Source organism: Aquila chrysaetos, chromosome 4 (assembly GCF_900496995.4).
Source record: "Aquila chrysaetos chrysaetos chromosome 4, bAquChr1.4, whole genome shotgun sequence".
NCBI lineage: Eukaryota > Metazoa > Chordata > Aves > Accipitriformes > Accipitridae > Aquila > Aquila chrysaetos.
In genome coordinates, this window is record NC_044007.1 from 9,803,298 (window position 1) to 9,807,934 (window position 4,637).

At 44.8% G+C, this 4,637-nt stretch overlaps 1 long non-coding RNA gene across 3 annotated transcripts; it reads right to left on the reverse strand.

Annotated features, from left to right (window-relative positions):
• Positions 1–276: 276 nt before the first annotated feature.
• Positions 277–2,804, reverse strand: LOC115340810. Of its 3 annotated transcripts, none has more exons than XR_003923188.1 (4): positions 2,599–2,804; positions 2,409–2,494; positions 1,778–1,819; positions 277–403 (listed from the first exon to the last, which is right to left on the reverse strand). It is a non-coding gene; the product is annotated as an uncharacterized LOC115340810 (long non-coding RNA). The 3 variants fall into 3 exon arrangements; XR_003923187.1 differs by having other exon boundaries at positions 277–1,105; XR_003923186.1 differs by having other exon boundaries at positions 277–1,819.
• Between the last annotated feature and the right edge of the window lie 1,833 nt (positions 2,805–4,637).

Genomic DNA, 4,637 nt, shown 5'->3' on the forward strand with positions numbered 1-4,637 from the left:
GTGTCCACAGGGTTGTTTCTCTTACATGTTCTCACTCCTCTCTCTGGCTGCCGTTTCCATCTGTCCCAACTTTTTTTCAGTCTTAAAAATGTTATCACAGAGGCATTACCACTATTGCTGATTGGCTCGGCCTTGGCTGGAGGCTGGTCCATCTTAGAGCCGGCTGGTATTGGCTCTTTCGGACACAGGGGAAGCTTCCAGCAGATTCTCACAGAAGCCACCCCTGTAACCCCCCCCCCCCAACCCCCCCCCCCCGCTACCAAAAACTTGCGACACAAAACCAATACAACTCAGAAGACTTTTGTATGAAAGTTTGTGATGGAACGACAGGCTCTGGAAACTAGGAATCTTTTGTTGAATTTGCAAGAGCTGATGAACTCACGGCACCAAAAATCTGCTGAATCTGTACAAGGACATGAGCATACACTACTATCAACCACAGGTTGTGTAATTCAGACCACATCCAAGAGGGGGTGGCAGCCATATGCACATGAAGACTACAGCAGTATACGTATACTTGGTGAAGCAAAGGACCTTCTGAGGGACTTGAACACTTACAGAGAAGCTAACTACTTCTGAGTAAGCAGCTGGGGTTGTTTTCCTAGCTACAGCTCCAACTGGGTAACTGTGTGTGAGTGAGCTGACTGAATGATTAACTGAACATGTTGTATGAATAGCTATCTGCTACGAGTAATAACAGCTTAATGAAGAGCAGGTATTGTAAAAAATATTGATGTCAATCAATATTTTGTGTGCTTTGCCCACACACACACAAACATACGCTTGATTCCCTATAAGGAAAAAAGGAATTTACAAGAGAGGTAGGCAATGACTCCATTTTGCATTACCTTACCTACAGACTAGATTTTATAAGGAAAAAGTATACCATACCAACAGCTACCCTCAAAAAAGTTTCATGGGAAAGTTTTGCAGTTTCTAATATCCCTGCATCCCTGAATTACTAATGTATCAAACAGTTGTTGCTCACATGGGGCATAGGAGTTACAATTTAATTTTGCTATCTTCTCTTTCTCCCCACAAAGTAGAGCTCAAGGGTGGCAATTCTTCCAGAAGAGTTTGACAAAGTATTCAGTGGCCATGACTCCTAGAAAGAGCATTCAAATGTACAGATGCATATAATTAATGGATTTTCTAGGCTATGAGATACAAATGAAGGAAATTTCTGAATTTATGAACAGAGAGAATCCTCTTAGGACAAAACAGTTTTTAGTAATCGGGAAATGCAGCTGGGACCCCAACAACAAGCATTAATAAAGAGCAGGCAAGGAACCTTAGCGTATTATTGAGGGGAGATCCAGATCTGTTGCCACACTTGGGATTAAAGAGTATGTCTGTGAACCCATCTGTGCAGGCTTCTTCTGTGTTATAGTCAGGAAAGATCCTCTCTTGTACTTGGCCCCCCTGGCCACTTCATCACTCCCCAGCCTCCCCACCAGGATGTAATGAGAAAAGCAGCTGGTACCTCCCTGGCATTTATCTAGGACCATTTACCAAACTCCAACATGAATAACCTGTCTTCCTTACAGCTGAGGATGATTCCCCCCCCCCCCGCCTTTTTTTTCATATTTACTTTCCCAGGATCTTAAACACAATAGCACTTCCTTCAATTACTCACAGCTGCCTAATCAGCCTTGACATTAAAAGTTCTTTTCTTTTTGACCAAAGGAAAATGAACAACTAGCCTCTCCCTGCACCGTAGGTCAAGCATCAGGGACTACAGATTTAGCTGATTTTCAGATAATGCTTCTACACTTACCTGGTTCCCCGCACCTCCAGACAGCAACAGAGCTCTCTAGGCCTGAGGATACAAGTATTTACAGTAAAACCAGTCATAATAGCTGTTTCTGACTAGTTCCTAATTAGTTCCAAAGTCAGGTCAGGGAAAAGCCCAGCTGAAGTGCAGAAGCACAGTGATTCTGAAAAACACTGTAACAGTCAATATCTTTTAACCTCCCACTTCTTCTCCACTAATCCCAAAAACTTTGGCTGCTTTAATATAAAACTGAAATAGAAAACTGAATGGGACAAAGCAACATTACCCTACTGAGCACTCACAGAAGTTCACCCAGCTTGGCCTTCAGCCATTTTGTTTAGCAATTAACTGAACTGATTTCAGCTGCTTTCTGCCAGCTGGGGGCAGGACATAGTGCTCATCTGCTCTGTTCTCTGATTCATAAATAAGTGAATAAATGTACAAATAAATGAAACTCATGGCTCTGGATCTGAAGAAACTCACCCAGGATCAGTAATTGGGTGCTAGGAAGGTACCAACTCAGGAATTAAAAATTAATTAGGTATTGGTATTTATTGACATTTTTTAAAGAACAAATGTAGGTGAATTTCATAAAACAATGGTCAGATGCATTTATATGTGAGCAAAGGCCTACCTACAGGTCCCGCTTTCCTACATTGATAGACCATAGTGGCACAAACAGAAGCTGTGAACTCCGTGCTGGCACACAGAGGAGAAACGCTGAAGGGAAAAGATCAAATCCAAGCTATTTAAACTGAGGAGAAACAAGGACTAAGAAAATTACTGTTAGAAAGAGATGCACAAGCAGTTCACCGAGCACTTACCTTTTAAAAGTAACTGCAGGTATCAAAGCACAGCCCTCATGGTCAGCAGACCTTGCTAATCCTTTCCTATCCTTTAGCTCAGTACTGGGTTAAAGGTGCAGTGGAGCTGGAAGGGGAACAGCTGGAGCATGTGGCCAAAAATAGAAAATGTCCACAAGCTGTCAAGGGTGAGGTGGCGGCACACACAGCCACATGCCTTCAGCTGGGATGTGCTTTTGGCAGCGCAGGCAGAGGACAAGCTCCTCTCGGTGTTTCCCTTGTGCTGCGCTGAGCTGCAGTCTGCAGCGTGGTGGTTTCCTCATTGTTTTGGGTTTGTGTGGTGGGGTTTCGGTAGCAGGGAGGGGGCTGCAGGGGTGGCTCCTCTGAGAAGGAGGGGGGGAGGAGTGAGCAAGCGGCTTCGTGGTACTTTGTTACCAGCTGGGCTTAAACCACAGCGTTCATGGAGGAGGAATCTGGAGGCGGGAACCTATGAGAAAGTACAAATCTGTGTGTACGAGGGAAAAAGTGCAGGTTTCAACTTCTGTCTGCCACAAAGGACCTGGAACAATCTTGCCCAGATGAAGAGGTCATTCTCCCCACCTTAGCGATTCAGAAATGGAGACCAAGCTAAAAGTGGTCACTGCTAGGATGTATGTCTCCCTCCTTTGCGTCACGTGGTGGTTGCAAAGACTGCATGTGCTCTTCCTGGAGGTGACCATGTCTTTCCTTGTGCTTCTGCTCCCCACCTCTGCTTCTGCCTTTGCAAAATGGACTGCTGCTTAGCTTGGTGGGTTGTCATGAAGCTATATTCATCAGAGTCTACCAAAACACCTTCTGATTCTGAGCAGGCAGGTGCTAAAATGATGCCCATGCCAAAAAAAAACCAAAAACCATAGGAAGGCCTAGGGAAACCATACTGCGTTCGCAGGAGCTGAGCGCTCTCTGAACCAGGAGCTTTCGCTTAAACCATGCCTGCTGAGAGCTTCTCTCTTAGGAGTCTCACTCTTTGCACAGCACAGGCTTTACCTTTGGTGAGAAATAAACAGGTTTCAGGGGAGTGGAGGATGCCTCAACATCTGTTGTCTGTAGCCATGAATTAACTTCTCGATGGTGCTGTTGATAGGCTTGGCACATTCACATACTAGGAACAAAGCAATGGCTGTTGGCAACAGCATGTATGCCCATTTATCCTGCATTTTCTCAGCTGTAAATGGGCATCTGCTCATTCAGCCTGGGAGCCCGGTATCCCTGTTACTTTCCTCTGTGCCACTGGATGCAGGAAACAGACACACTTTCAGTCTGCTGGGACTGCCAAGGCTCAGGCTGCCTTTTGCTATGGAGGCATCAACTTTCAGGGACTGTTTTTGTGCTAAACCAGTATAAGGACAAGGCAAATGGCAGTTTTCTCTTCAAATTCAAATGGATGAGATAAATAGCAATTCAGAGAAGGCTGAGAAAATAAAGATGCACTCTATTTTTAGCTGCTGGTGAAGCACTATCACACCTAGCTCCCTGTATGGTTGTAAGCCTATCAGACAAGATTTACAGTGGTATCTAGACCTCTAAAGATAAAGAGGTGTCAAGGGAGAGCTATTATAGAATTCAAATGAGTTTCCCCTTCACCTTCTGTGAGATTTAACAGCTTACCTGGATGGATATTTTTTGCAAACCATCCAGACATCTTCAAGGCACTTAGAGACTCCAGAGTCCTGCAGGAAGGTCCCCTTTTAAAACCAGATGCAGCGTCAAGGCCCTGTGCACTGGAGCGGGCCACTTCTTCCAGGAGTGCTGATACCCATGGGGCATATTTCTGTGGATCCCCGTATGTAGCTGGTAGCAAACTTAGGGCTTTGAAAGTGCCCCTTGTAGGCACCTGTGTACTGGCTATATGTAATATCTCATACTGGTCCCCTGCGTTGTATCTAAAATAGCCAGATGGTGTAAGTATTGCCCTCTATCCCAGCCAAAATGTCTACCTTGTTATCCTTATTGATTATGGCAGGAGCTAAGGGTAGGATACATCACACCTAACTTCAGCCAACTAAAAGCTAAATATCCTT